Source organism: Equus przewalskii, chromosome 13, assembly GCF_037783145.1.
Source record: "Equus przewalskii isolate Varuska chromosome 13, EquPr2, whole genome shotgun sequence".
NCBI classification, from domain to species: Eukaryota; Metazoa; Chordata; class Mammalia; order Perissodactyla; family Equidae; genus Equus; species Equus przewalskii.
The window spans coordinates 80,070,002-80,086,499 of record NC_091843.1 but is presented as its reverse complement, the minus strand read 5'-3'; the positions used below and the strand labels follow the sequence as shown (position 1 = coordinate 80,086,499).

At 35.7% G+C, this 16,498-nt stretch overlaps 1 pseudogene; it reads left to right on the top strand.

Annotated features, from left to right (window-relative positions):
- The first annotated feature begins 7,971 nt into the window (after nt 1-7,971).
- LOC103548945 (tubulin beta chain-like) overlaps nt 7,972-16,498 on the top strand; it is a 134,006-nt pseudogene continuing 125,479 nt past the window's right edge.

Here is a 16,498-nt window from a genome sequence, read left to right as displayed (position 1 = left end):
ACACACCCCTAGCTATCAATGTTTTCTGGCATTTTCCTAAATTGTGTGCCGTGGAACATTTGTGTCCTAAGAGAAATATTTATAGGTATTCTCTAAATTAACAGTTCTCAGTTTTATGTAAGTGCGATTGATTGCGTACACTATATTCTCCTATAGAAGATTCACAATGCTCATTCACTTATTTAAGGCTCTGAAAAGTCCCGCAATAAAAAATCTATTTAACTTTGATTAACTGAACATTCCTCAGCCTTGCTCTACCATAAATTAGCTCTCTAAATTTCACCATAGATCTTAACTTCTCATGGACTATTTCCTCATCTTTAAAATATAGGCAGGATTTTATTATCTTTGATGGTCTTTCCAGTCCTGAAATTCTACGCATCTAATACACTTTCAGGAGTAAAGTGGCAAAAGTCATGGCTCCAGTAAAGCCCCAAAGATATATTATTCATCAAAATCAAGTGAGTCATTGTATTTACTAGCATTTTTTTCTGTTCTTGTGAGGAATCATGAGAATAGTAAGTTTTCATCTTGCTGAGATAAAAAAGTACTCATTGTTCACTGTCTTAAATTGTACACTTTCATCCATAATCCATTAACCTTTTTGCTGCTAAACCATGGGAACTGATTTTATCCAAGTTCAATATTATAATGGAAGCTGATGTCCACATCTCATAATTCAGTTTGCCCTAGCAAGGTTACGGTAATTCAGTTTGGTATTTATGACTTCTTTTAGAATGCCTCAATAGAAGAAATCCTGGATCTTTTTGAATCTGTGTTGGGCAGAGCTTTTCAAGTGAAAAGTAGAGTAAAAGCATTACTGCCTTGTACAGCAGACTCTCAGATCAGAGGGCAGTTTCCAGAGTTAGCCTTACAGAACTATACTAAGGATAACAGTTTTTGCCATTTGCTTTAGTACTGCTAAGAGGCGCATCATAAATTCTTGACTTCTGCCAAACACAGAGAATTTTCCTGCCTCTGCTCTCAAGAAATATGCCAAGGCCAGGGGCAATACAGTACAAGGAAAAAATGAACATTATAATAATGAATAGTCTACCCAATATTTTGCTGATTACTTGAGTAAAATATGGACAGCCATTTTGGTTAGTTGAATTGCTAAATCAAAGTCCAATTTTCCCTGTTTATGACATAAAGCTTTGCTTTCCCAATATAAATCCTGACATGTCCTTCTAGGCCTGTGACACTCTTTAAATGATCATTGCAAAGAAATTAAAATAAACCTCTCTTATGCAGCTGTATTCTCCAATCACTCTAGGAAACTTAGGAAGATGATTGGCAGAACCAAGTAGAAATCATTTTATTGATTAAAATGAAATCAAATAGATGAGAGAAGGGATATAGATATTTTTAACCACTTAATGGAGAGTGTTTGTATACTATCAAGTCACTCTTTACAAAGACATTTACTTTGTCGTGATAGCACACATCAGAGCCATCTTTATTGTCCATTTAAATGGGAAGTTTGTCTTTGATAGAAGAGCTCTCATTAAAATCAGTGTTTATCATCCTACTGCAATCTGCCATGAGCAATTCAAGATAAATCTTCCACTAATTTTTCATCAGCTAACACTAGCTGAAAATATATATTGGCAACACTTCCGTTTAGTAAGATAAAAATCTAAATTGCTTAGATTGGTTTAATTGCTTAACCTAGAATTCCATGCCATCCCTTAACTAGCAGCATTTTTTCCCCAACATAATTTTCTCTCTTCAAAAAAACATTCTCTTAGAGGTCAGCCCAATGGCATAGTGGTTAAGTTTGCACACTGCTTCCGCAGCCTGGGGTTCACAGGTCTGGATCCTGGGTGCAGACCTAGCACTGCTCGTCAAGCCATGCTGTGGCAGCATCCCACATAAAGTAGAGGAAGATTGTCACAGAAGTTAGCTCAGCGACAATTCTCCTCACACACACACACACACACACGCATTCTCCTAGACAAGTCTTCTTTTTCCTAATCAGGGCTTTGTAATCCAATGTTCAAATCTTTGTTCACGCTATTCTTCCTAAGTTGGATACCTTTCTTACTGATTCACATGTCTGATCATTACCATCGTTTGATATACTTCACCTATTAACTTTTCTCAATCCTACCAGGCCATAGTGAAAATTTCAACCAACTAACTAAAAAAATATCAGAGAAGCGAATTATTTGATTTTAAACAAGCTGCTAAGGCTATATAAGTGTTGATGTAGCTATGTGAGAATAAGACTAATTCTCAACTTGCTTGATCGCAATTTCATACCCAATTATTTAAAATGGCATCAACACATATTTTAACATGGACAAACTGAACATAATTATTAACTGTATGTTGTAAAAAATATATGTTTATAAAATTTGGCATAACTGTAGACTAAACCCTACTTTTAGAAACCTGGATACAAACTTACATAATTTAGTAATTTATTTGCCCAACTATTCCCTTTAAATCTGTTCTTGGCAAGACCACCATTAACCTCTGTCTTACCACGTCCAATCAACGTTTTTCAATTGTTGCCTTGATTTTCCCAGAACAGGAGTTGATACTGTTGACAGTTGACCTCTTTCTTCTCTTTTAAATCCTCGTCTCCTTTAGTTTCTGTCCCATTGTAGTCTAGTTTTACTCCTACCTTATTAATCACCACTTTCAGTCTACTTAGTTATCTTTTCTCCTTTTCGGAAGACTGAATAGTGTCATAACTTCATCCTGAGTCCTCCTTTCTTATCACTCTACTTTCTCCCAAGGTAGACTTATTTAACCATATTTTAAGCTACATACTACATGATTATTACCCAATGCAAATCTCTAAACGGATGGTTGTTAGGCATCTCAAACCTAAAATGTCCAGATCAATTATTTTCCTCTCCTCATACATTTTTCCTTTATAATCTTACCAATTCTGGTAGAAATACAAACCCGTAATTTACTGTCTTTAGATAAACAGAATACCAAAGAACCCAGCATACAAACTACATTAACTGATTTCATACTTCTGGCTTCCAGAACTAAAAGAGGATAAATCTGTGTTGTTTTAAGAAATCAAGGTTGTGGTAATTTATTACAAGAGCAACAAGACATTAACACAGAGATTTTAAATAAAAACATCTTAGCAAATAACATACCATTAAACTCTATTCTGCTTTGGGACCAGCCCAGCGGTGCAGTGGTTAAGTTTGCAGGTTCCACTTCAGCAGCATGGGGTTTGCTGTTTCAGATCCCAGGAGTGGACCTATGAGCTGCTTGTCAAGCCATGCTGTGACAGGTATCTCACATATGAAGTAGAGGAAGATGGGTGTGGATGTTAGCTCAGGGCCAGTCTTCCTCAGGAAAAAGAGGAGGATTGGTGGCAGATGCTAGCTCAGGACTAATTTTCCTCCAAAAAAAAGGAAAAAGAATAAAAAGTATTATTCTGCCTCTATGACCCATCTAATTTTGGGGGGTTTTTTTGCTGGGGAAGATTCACCCTTAGCTAACATCTGTTGCTGCTGTTCCTCCTTTTTTTCTTCCTCAAAGTCCCAGTACACAGTTATATATTCTAGTTGTAAGTCCTTCTAGTTCTTCTATGTGAGCAGCTGCCATAGCATGGCTATTGAAAGACAAGTGGTGTGGTTCCACTCCTGGGAACCAAAGCTGGGTCACTGAAGTCGAGCATGTCAAAATTTAACCTCTTGGCCGTCAGGGCTGGCTCATGATCCATATAACTTTTACTCATTGGTATGAATGTTCAGCTAATATTCACCAGACAATTGAGAAAAATATAAAAGAGAAGCTTCAAGAAGAACAAACCAGTTATCTGACTTTGGAGAAAATAGAATTAATGCAGGAAACAGATAACAAATGAAAAAATATAAATGTTCCATTTGATTAATTAAAGAAATGTGAGAATCTAAGGAATTCATAAAATAAGAATAATCTGTATTATTCCCCCCAAAAAAGCAGTTGGGAAAAAAAGCAGTTGGAAAGAGAAGAAACAAACCAGAACATATATAAAGCTTATGAAATTAAAAATAAGAAAGTCTCAGTGTAAGTACAGTTTGTCAGAATAAGCACAAATAAAGACTAAAGAATGATACTGATGAAAATATTAAGAAACCTTCCTAGAATGGGTGGCATTAAATCATAGTGAACTCTGGCATCAGATTGTCAGGATACAAAAATGGCTCCAACATTTACTACCTGTGTGAGTTTGGACAAGTTATTAAATCTTTCCAATTCTTGTTTCCTTATACTACGTAGATTGGAGATACTAGTGGTAACACACTAAAAGAGGTATTTTGAGGATTTAAAAAAGCTATTGAATACAGAATAATTAGTACAATGCTTGGGAATTAATATAAAGAAATAATGAGCTTGTCGTATGCGGCAACCTGCCCCTTGCTACATATTTAATTTAGCATTTTATATATCCTACTCACTTGCAAAGAACTTGCAGAGAGTGTCTTTATTCCAGGATAAGACCTATAAAAGAAACACATCTACTACTGCTAGGATTTCAACAGCCACTCTCATATTGATAAGTGTAGTGTATTCCTAAGTCTGAAGGAACAACCAGTCATCACTCTACATTCAAGGAAAATCAGCAACAGATAACAGAAAGATCAAGATGAACTAACAGACCAATTGGCTCAGGAAGAAAGAAAATTAATATGGGAAAAGAAAGCCAAAGTCTTTTCAATGGGAATTTCTGAGAGTTGAAGCTATGTTGCAACAATTACAATATAAAACATTGTAGTGAAAAATAGCAAACTGAAAGCAAAAAAAAAAAAATTGTTGGACGTTAACACAGCATTGCCTAATAAAATATTCAGTAGACCATAAAGAAAAAATGTTGAGAAACTTTAAATCCATAGAACATAAAATGAGACAAAATTCCTCACTTATACATGATTTCTAAAAAGCCAATCATTTAAAAGGACTTTGAGAAAAGAAGAACAGATAAAACAGAGGCAGAAAAATAATTATGAAAATACCATTTTTAAAACTCCAGAGCCAGCTCAACTGATTTGCAAGTGTCTTCATAAAAGGGATATTTATTTTTTCTAAAAGACAGTAAAAAAAGCCTTCTAAGTTTTAAATCTAAAATTCTAAAACAAAGAATCCAGCAATGTTATACAAACATCTTCATGTTGTGTGTCTTAGAGACTAAGAGAAATGTATTGTGCCATCTTCCTTACTAGATATACAGCAAAAATCAGCCTATCTTGTAAAGTTGAGGTATTGGAAAAATAAGTTTAAGAGTATTATTTAAAATTATAAAAATAACAAATGGAAAAATTTAAACTATTCTGCAAAGTAGGGGGGGCAGTGGAGTAAAAACAATATGAGTGAACTAAATTTCTCATTTTTGTGGTGCGTAATCAATAAATTGACTTTAAAGCTGATAAGTCAAGGAAGAAGTTATAATAAGCAGTGTTTAGAATTCTCAAATGGGGCGTATTTCCAAGGCTTAATCAATAAGGTTTCTCTTAGTTCAGTGTGTGCCTCTTTCTTCTAGGAATCTCTTTATTTCTCCTGTAAATTTTTTATCATTTCTTCCCAACACAGAGACCTCCTTCCTTCTCAAAGTATTCCTCCAAAAGCTTTTTTTGAATGATGCAGTCTCCAGGGAGACAAATAGCTTCTTTTTACTAAGTTACAATCGCATACACATCCTCTAACACATAAACACAAAATGGGTATTTATGGGTCCTTAAAATTATTTCCTCAATTGCAGAGGAGTTCTTTCACAAGTCCTAATTAGCTTCCACTCAGTCAAAGACTATTGAGTGTCTACTATATGCATGGTACTCTTCTAAGCAGTGGAAATGAAAAAAAGACAGCCATCATTTCTGTTCCTGTGATACTTATATTCAAATGGGGCAGATAGAAAATAAAGATGTGCACAGCCAGAAGTACATAAGTGCTCTGAAGATTATAATGTGGAGTTTAAGAGTTATTAGGAAGGGTGATTTGGGATCAGGGTCTCCATTAAATAGGATATTCGTAAAGTTCTCTGTGAAGTGGTGACACTATAATCAAAATCTAAGTGGTAAGAGAGTCAGTCATTCGAAGAGCTACAGGAAAAGGATTCAATATAGAAAATAGCAGATGAGAAAGCCATGAGACAGTATGGAGCCTTTGTAGCCAATAAAAGGAAAGACGGTAAGATGGCTAGAGTCGAGAGAATGAAAATGCAGTAGTAGGAGATGAAATCATATAAATAGAGCAGCCTAGATCATAGTTGGTATTGGAAGGCAATGGTGAATTGTAACTGGTGAACCAAGCTGCTCTGGAGTTTCAAAAGACCACTTTGGCTGCACTATGAAAAGTGTGTTGCACAGGGTACGAATAGAAGCTCGACAACCAGAGGAGGATATCTGAGGTGTGAGCTGAAGGTGCATTGGACTAAAGTGATATTAATGGCATTTGTGAGAATTTGCCAGTGATTAAAATTGGAAGTAAAGCCAACAATGCAGGTCTTTTATTATTCCTAATGAGTTATTATTAACATCTTACTGTGCCAATAAAATTATAACATTGTTATCTTTGAATACATGCACAAGATGGAAATATATAAAACACTTTAAATCGAGGGCCTCCTCCGGACTCAATTTAAGTTGTGTGTGTGTCTGTGTGTTGTGTAAGATGGCTTATATACAACAAATGTAAAATTACATTATAAAAGGTAAACATTTTTTGGCTATGAAGACTTTCCGCAACAAATGTGCATTTATTATATTCTCTCCTTAATATATTAAACTATTTTTTTCAAAAATTGGCACTCTTTGAATTAAAAAAATAAAACAATGTCAATCGTAACAAAGAGATAATGATAAACAGATTTCAAGACATTTTCCTGAATTATCAAGGTTGTAAGTACCTTAGCAAACTTCCCATTGATTTATTGATTTATGCAGTTTTCACTAATAAACAAAATAGAAAAATTAATGGTTTTAATACAAGCAGGCGTCATCTTATAAAGAGACTGTGTTCTAATTTTTGCGTAAGATGATGGTTAAAAATGTAGAACACATTTTTTTCCTATGACACAACACAGGTCAGCACATTAGAGTTTTGTTTGGCTTTGTTTTGAATTCATGAATATTTCTTAGATGCAATACTAAGAGAGCTCGTCTAGCTAATCTAGAATACCCGGTAACCTGCTGTGAGCTTCCTCAGGGCAGGGCCTGTGTTTTATTCTTTGTTTTATCAGCAGTGTCTGAGAGCACTCAGCCCAGTGCGAACACTGAACTGTGTTTGTTAAAAGGAAATGAATTGAACTATACATAGCCATTGTTCATGACATTGTCACTATTGGTAAATATACCCCAAATTCTAACTAATCACCCAAGGACAAAGCCACCTGCCGGTCTCTGCCTTCTTGGTCTTACTCAGCTACAGGCGTTAAAGCTTGTTAATGCTACAAACGTTTTGAATCAAATTAGACCAAACCTGGCAGTGTGCTAAGAACCTTTGATTCACGAGTAGGATCTAAGCACATATTTTATGTAAACCCCCTGTTTAGTTTACCTTAAGCATCTCCTGAGAATCTGTGCTATCTTTAAGGAATGGATTTTCCCATTAGTTTTTACAGTTGACTCAATTCATGTCATCATGAATTATCAGCTTGGAAATGCTGTAACAATACGGCATATATGATACTATCTTCTGTAACCTGAGGACTAGGGCTTTGGCCTGGGTTCTGTTTTACCCGATGGTGTTCCATGTGACCCTACTTCTGACTTTATAGAATTTCATACTGGATAGAGAACCAAAACATTTAATTCTGAGCATTGCCACTCTCTCTGACATATTTGAATATTGGTGTTGACCTAAACTGGTCCTTACCACATGTCTTTGTATATTGGAAATTGGACAGTCAACAGGTCACATTCCTTCTGGTTCTACTCTTCCTAAATTCTTTATTTTCCACAGAGTAATAACGTTTTAAAAATGTATGCCTATAAGACACTCCAAAAATCAACGACGATGATTCCAGAGGAAGTATATGTTCCAGATCCTAGTAACGTGGAATTCAACATCAGCATGAATGAAACTGCTGTTCAATATGTATCATGCAGGTACTAAATCTTTAGGCAAATACTTGTCAAATAATGTGCGTGAGATTCAACTGGAATGCTAATTAAAATCTATTACCAGACCCCACTCCCAGAGACAATGATAAGCTGGAATTGTTAAGTCCAATAGTCTGCATTTTTATAACATCCCCAAACATTCTGATACAGGTGAGCACATGCCATAGAGAAAGATGCACTACTCAACCTGTAGGTGTTCACTGGGGAATAAGTTTCAGTCACTACTACTTAGGGAGTTAAGATCTGAATTCAGATTACTCCAGTGCTTTCCCTCAAGTCAGTTCCTTCAAGTTCTAAATATATTTCTTGTCTATTACATCTTTCCACTGAGCCAGACTTAAGCTAAGTGAGTGTGTCCACAATTTAAGAAAAATACTTTAGGAACAATCTAATTTTATTTCTGGTCCACGAATATTCCAATATTTCTAGAATGTTAAGTACCTCTGTGTTTATGATAAATTATGATAACTTAAGGGGCCGGCCCGGTGGTGAAGCGGTTAAGTGCGCAACGTTCCGCTTTTTGGCGGCCCAGGGTTTGCTGGTTCGGATCCCGGGTGCAGACATGGCACCGCTTGGCAAGCCATGCTGTGGTAGGTGTCCCATGTATAAAGTAGAGGAAGATGGGCACAGCTGTTAGCTCAGGGCCAGTCTTCCTCAGCAAAAAGAGGAGGACTGGCAGTAGTTAGCTCAGGGCTAATTTTCCTCAAAAAAAAAGGGGAAAAAAAGAAAATTATGATAACTTAAAAAAAAAACTGAAGAAACTTGGAGTTTGAGCCAACAGATGCCATTATCTGAACAACTGATAAATTAACCTTTGTGCTCAATATTTCCTTCTCAAATGTGATTCATCGTCTTTCATGAGGAAACAAACAGAGTTCCATTCTTCCAAGCTAACATGCACTATTAATACTATGAATTATCACTTTTATACAGGGTATCACTAGAAACGTGAATCATTATTTAATCATATGAACACATAACCACTTGCGTAAGTAAGGGAGGAATGAAAAAACCCAGCAGCAGCAGCAGCAACAACAACAAAACTCTGTCTCTTTTACTTAAATTACTTGATTAAGTTATATGTATTAAAACATATTTTTCAAATATTGATGCTAAAGTCAATGGAATCAGTGTATTTAAAGAGAAAGTAGTATTTTTAAAATTTCAAAATAACTTAAATAAACTTGCTTCTGAGTTGCTATTGATGTTTTGGTTGTCATTTACATTTAATGATAGTTCTTTGCATCCTCATTTTATGTCAATATACTTATGCTGAGACTTTCATAAAACACCAACTGTGGCATTATTTAGTTCTACGTGCTTAGATTCAAAGTGGTACCTGAAGACTTCTACCTACAAGATCTGCTCGCTCCTCATTATTGGGTTAGAAGAACCTAGATACATTGTAACGGATAGGATTAGGATGTCAGAAGAACACGGTAAGAAACAGAAACGCCTGCGGTGTTTTGAAAGTATCATCATGTTGATAGTCAATTCATATATTACAACTGAGAATGATGGTTTTCTTATAAGTAATAATGAAAATATGTGATTCTATAAATTTCTGAATTTTTTCCCTTCTTCCTTAACACTGAACCAATCTTGAACCCCATTACTACTTGCAAGGGAGAAAAGCATCTGGGAATAATAATTTTACTGTTCAAAAATTTCTATATTTCAATTTACTATAAGTCTGTTGGTCTTCCCTTTGAACTTAGATACTGTTATAAAAGCAGTTAATTTTTTAAAATATATAATTAGAAATTAATGAAACAGAAAATAGCTTTGACATCTGAGTGCTTCTCCCTTGCAATTTCAAAGTGGTACTTCTTTAGCACTTGATTTAGTGTATTTATGCTTTACCAAGAGACACTAACCAACACTAAAAGTTATGAACCAGATGTCAGCTTGCTGGCAATGGATATATAATGTCTCATGCAACATACCCTGCAATGTGGTGTTACACGGATGCCAATACAATATTGTCAACAGGGGACCATTTTTTTACAGACTTTTTACTATAAAATGTCACATAAATTTTTTTTGGTGAACTTAAGTTCCATTGTAGTCCATTGGAAAAACTCGTTGTGAATGAGAATCTTATTTCTCGAGTACATTATGAATAGTAGGAATGATGCAAAATTCATCCAAAATCAAGTAGCGGAATATTCATATGAAGAGTATATACTTTTATCATCATATTCCCATCTGTGTAAAATCTTCTAAAGAAAGCACAAACCAATATTAAAAAACAAAAAATAACATGCATGTAAATTGTTTCTGAGTTTCATGACAAATAATAAGATTCAGCCAAGAAGTTTAAAATATTAAGACATTTTCCTTTCCAAAGCTCAGAGAGACCAACTGTCTCAATGGTCATGCACTGCTTGTATTATCTAGGAAATATGAGTGTACATAAAGGTAGAAAATAAAGAAACTACGAAAAAATAACCATGAACATATATGTCAGAGATTTTTGTTGCCAGCGATAGAAACCTACTCTGGTTAACCTAAGTTTGAGTGGAGGTATACGTTCATGCACACACACCTTCCTACACAAACAGACTTATGCCACAATTTTACTGAGGAAGGTAGGAGACTCACAGATTTGAATGGAGGAAGAGGATCAAATTTGTAAGAAATTCATGAATAAGGGCAATTTTAAAAGCAAACAAGGAAGTAGCAAAACCACCATAGCTTACTAGAAACATTCCTGCCTAGCTGTTGTCCTCACTACTATAGACCACCAACATTAATTGACCCTGCCACCAATGACTATGATTGAATACTAACAATCCTTTTTATCTGTTTTAGTAGCTCCATATTCAGACTTCATGGCAGAGACACCTAATTGGCTGAAAGTGAGTCATGTGCACAGCCCTGTACTGCTGGAGATTTGTGGAAGGAAGGTTCTCCCCACTTCAACCTCCACGATAGCAGGCAGGGTACTATTTTTTACCAATCACAAAGACAGTGGAAAAGTTCCCTAAGTACAATTGACAGTAGATTATGGACAGCCAAAGAAAACACTAAAATGCTTATGTTTATTATAATGTGAACTAGTTATGAAGAGAAAAGGTAGGAGAAGACAAAATAGATGATTTTTTAAATTTAAGTGAAATTCACATAGCATAAAATTAATGATCTTTATTGTGATAAGTACACTTAACATAATACCGAACCTTCTTAACAGAATTTAAAGTGCACAATACTGCATACCAGATCTCTAGAACTTATTACCATTTTAAAGCATGCTATTCCATGACATTTAGTACATTCACAATGTTGTGCAATCACCTTCTCCGTTTAGTCTCAAAATATTTTCCTCACTCCAAAAGAAAACTCTGTACTCATTAACCTGTCATACCCCATTCTCCATTCTCAGGCCTTAATAACCACCAGCATGCTTTCTATCTCTATGGATTTAGCTATTCTGGAAAATTCATATCTACGGAATCATACAATATGTAACCCTTTGTGTCTGACTTCCTTCACTTAACATAATTTCAAGGATTATCCATACTATAACATGTATTAGTACATCATCCCTTTTCATGGCTGAATAATATTCCATTGTGTGTATATACCACAATTTGTTTATCTATTCATCCCTTGATACATATTTGGGTTGTTTCCACATTCTGGCTATTGAGAATATGGCTGCTATGAACAGTCATGTAGAAGTATTTAACAACTGGCTCTCTATTCCTTTGGATATAGACCTAAGAGTAGAATTCCTGAGTCATATTTGACCCATTTGAATAATGCCAAACTGTTTTTCACAATGGTTGAACCATTTGACATCCCCAACAGCAATGTAGGAGGGCTCCCTCTCTCCACATCTTGACCAACACTTCACCTCACAATTTCTATGTCTTTTTATTCTCTTGATCACAATGGATGTGAAGTGGTGTATCATCACAGTTTTAACTTTCATTCCCCAAACACAACTTATGAGGAGGATCTTTTTTATGCGCTTGTTGGCAATTGTATGTCTTCTTTGGTGAAATGTCTGTTAATGTACTTTGCACATTTTTTTAAACTGAATTGTTTGTCTTTTGGTTATTGAGTTGTAAGATTTATTCATATATTCTGGATACTGGACCCTTATCAGATATATGGTGTTCATCCATGCTGTAGGCAGTCTTTTCCCTTTTTGGTAATGTCCTTTGGTACACAAAACTTTCAAAATTTGATGAAGTCCAGTTTATTTATTTTTTCTTCTGTTGCTTGTATTTTTGGTGTCATATCCAAGAAATCACTGTGAAATTTGATATCATGAAAGTTTCCCCTATGTTTTCTTCTAAAAGTTTTGCAATATTAGGACATATGTTTAGGTCTTTGATCCGTTTTGAGTTAATTTTTGTATTTGGTGTAAAGTAAGAGTCTAATTTCATTCTTTATATGTAGATATAGAATTTTCCCATTACCACCTTTTGAAGAGATTATTATTTTCTCTATTGAACGGTCATTGCATCCTTAATTAAATAAAATTTTCATTGACATATGGATTTATTTCTGGAATTTCAGTTCTATTCTAATAGTCTGTATGTCCACCCTTATGCCAGTACAACATTGCTTTGATTACTGTAGCTTTGTAGAAAATTTTGAAATTGGGAATTTGAGTTATCCAACTTTGTTCCTCATTTTCCATATTTTTTGGCTACTTAGGGCCCCTTGCAATTCTACATTAATTTAGGGATCAGCTTTTCCATTTCTTGAAAAAAGGCCATTGAAATTTTCATAGGGATTGCATTCAATTAGTAGATTGCATTGAGTAGTACTGCCATCTTAATAATATTAAATCTTCAAATCCATAAATATGGGACTTCTTTCCACTTATTTAGGTCTTCTTTCACTTTTTTTTAGCCATGTTTTTCAGTTTTAAGTGTACACATCTTTCACTGTCTTTGTTAAATTTATTCTTAGGTATTCTTTTGAATGTTATTATAAAATGAAGTTTTCCAAGTTTTGTTTTCAGATTGTTCATTGCTGATGTGTAAAACACAAGTGATCTTTGTGTGTTGATTTTGTACCCGACAAATTTGCTTGTCATTTAAGCAAAAATTACAGAGTATTTCTTATTCTTTGGAATTTTTTCTCTATATAGGATCATGCATCATGCTATCTGTGAATAAAGATAATTTTGCTTATTTCTTACCACTTGTGATGTCTTTTCTTTTTCCTTCCTTCCGTCTGCCCATTTAATTATTCAGGCTAAAATTTCCAGTATAATGCTGAAATCAGTGGTGTAAGGAGTGATGTCAGCATCATGGTGGAGTGAGCTCTTTCCTAGTATGTCCCTACTAAGATACAGTGAAAAGGACATTCATAAACCAAGAAAGGACATCTCTGTTGTTTTATCCCAATGCAGTAAACATCTGAGAAATTTATGCAGCCGTATGTCTGAAGGTGGGGGGTGCTGAACCTCCCCTGGGAGGCAGTGGAAGGAGGTAAGCAAATCCCCTCTCTCTCCCCAGTGGCAGTGATCTAAGGCATGGGATCACACATGGTAGACAGCCTGTGACTCTGAGACAAGATGGGGGAAAAGGCAACCCTCCATGGGAACACTTTTGCTCTTAGAGTTGCCTCCCAGCCTGTGAAACACTCCACACTGAGGTTGCTAAACAATTGCAGGGGTGTCCTTATCAAGAGGAGCAGCCCAGGCAGGCAGACAACAAATGAAGAGCAGGAGTGCCTAGGATCACACACGAAAGAAAATGCCCTTCTTACTCCTCCCACCCGGTACACTAGCTTGGCCAGTTAGCCAGAGCAGGGGGATCCCCACAGGAGTGCCTATGCCTATGTGTGTAAAGCAGCAGCAGCCAACAGGCAATCGCAGATGGGCCCTGTCATACAGTTTCCAACTGACAGGTACAACTGCTAATGGTAATAGTGGGCACAGAAAACACAGTTTCTTTCCCCCCTCCCAGTGGTGTCAGGTGAAATCTGTGACCAGATACTACCACTATGTGACGGTAAAGGTCCACCCCATCAAAAAGCATGAAGAACTTTATTAACACTGCTGACCAGAGGGAAAACGACGAGTACCAGAAATCAATCCTGAAGTCACAGAAACTTACAATATAAATGACAGTAAATTCAAAATAGTTATCATAAAGAAACTCAATGAGCTACAAGAAAACTCATACAGTTCAATGAACTTAGGAATAAAATTAATGAACAGAGGAAATTCTTCACCAAAGAAATTGAAACTATAAAAATAAAATCAGAAATGTTGGAGATGAAGAACACAATGAATGAGATAAAGAAAAAGCTGGAATCCATAAAAGACAGGGCTGTTAGGGCCAGCCTGGTGGCACAGCAGTTAAGTTTGCATGCTCCACTTTTGCAGCCTGGGGTTCGCTTGTTTGGATCCTGGGGGCAGATCTATGCACCACTTATCAAGCCATGCTGTGGCATGCATCCCACATATAAAATAGAGGAAGATGGGCACAGATGTTAGCTCAGGGCCAATCTTCCTCAGCAAAAATAGGAGGATTGGTAGCAGATATTAGGCCAGGGCTAATCTTCCCCCCCCCCCAAAAAAAAACGGAGCTGATATAATGGAGGACAGAATTGGTAATTTAGGGGACAGAAACATAGAAATGCTTTATATGGAGGAGGAGAGAAAATGAAGACAAAAGAAATGAGAAAATTCCGAGAAATATCCAAGTCAATTATGAAATGCAGCATCAGGATTATAGGCATTCCAGAGGGAGAAGAGTGGGAGAAATGATCAGAGAGCTTGTTCAAAGAAATAATAGCTGAGAACTTCCCAAACCTGGGGAAGGAGCTGGAATTACATGTAAATGAAGCTAATAGAACGCCTAATTGCCTCAATGTAAAAAGACCTCCTCCAAGGCATATATTAGTAAAACTGGCAAAAGTCAATGACAAAGAAAAAATATTAACGGCAGCAAGGCAGAAGAAAATAACCTACAAAGGAGTCCCTACCAGGCTTTCAGCAGGTTTCTCAGCAGAAACCTTACAGGCTTGGCGGGGGGTGGGGGGGGTGCAATGATACATTCAAAATTCTGAAAGACAAAGTCTTTCAGTCAAGAATACTCTATCCAGTGAAACCATTCTTCAGATACAATGGAGAAATAAAAATTTTCCCAGATAAACAGAAGCTGTGGGAATTCCTCACCACAAGACCCCTGCTACAAGAAATGATCAAGGCCCCCATAACTGAAAGCAGTGGTGTAAATGGGCGTCCTTGTCTTTTTCCTTGTTCCTTTCTCATTCTTAGAAGAACAATTCAGTCCTTCCTCATTTCATTATCAAGAATGATGTTAGCATGGGTTTTCATAGATTCCTTTTATCATGTTGAGAAAGTTCCCTTCTACTCCTAGTTTTCTGAGTGGTTGTTTTTTTCTACCACAGCATGTTGGATTTTCACAAATGTTTTTTTTGCCTCAATTGAGTGATCATATGATTTTCTTTTCTCCTTTATCTATTAATGTGGTATATTACATTGACTGATTGTCTTATGTTGAAACAATCTTGCATTCCTGGGATAAATCCCACACAGTTGTGACATCTAATCCTTTTAGTATGCTTTTGGATTTGGTTTACTAGCATTTTGTTTGGGAGTTTCACATCTGTACTCATAAAGGATACTGGTATGTAGTTTTCTTTATTTGCAGTGTCTTTGGCTTTGGTATCAGAATAATGCCGACCTCATAGAATGAGTTAGAAAGTGTTCTTTCCTTTTCTATTTTTAGGAAGAGTTTGAGAAGAATTGATGTTAATTTTTTAAATGTCCATAGAATTCACTAAGGAAGTCATCTGATCCTACACTTTTATCTTTTGGAAGGTATTTGTTTACTGATTCAATCTCTACTTGTTATAGGTCTTCTCAGCTATCCTATTTCTTCTTGAATCAATTTTGGTATTTTGTGTATTTCTAGGAATTTGTACATTTCCTCTAGGTTATTTGATATATTGGCATACAATTGTTCATAGTATTTTCTTCTAATCATTTTTACTTCTACTGAGTCAGTGGTAATGTCCCCACTTTTCTTCTGGTTTTAATTATTTGCATCTTCTCTATTTTTTTCCTCAGGCACTCTGGCTAAAGTTTTGTCAATTTTATTGATCTTCTCAAAGAATCAATATTTCGTTTTGTTGATTACATCTATTGTTTTTATATTTTCTATTTAATTGATCTCTGCTCTGATTTTTATTGTTTCTTTCCTCCTGCTAGTTTCCAGCTTAATTTGTTCTTCTTTTTCTAGTTCTTCAAGGTGTAACATTAGGTTATTGGTTTGAAAATTTTCTTCATTTTAAATTTAGGCATTTACAACTATTATTTTACTTCTGAGCACTGCCTTTGCTGCACTCAACAAATTTTGATATCTTGTGTTTTTGTTTTCATTCATCACAATGCATTTTCAAATTTCCCTTGTGAAATCAGA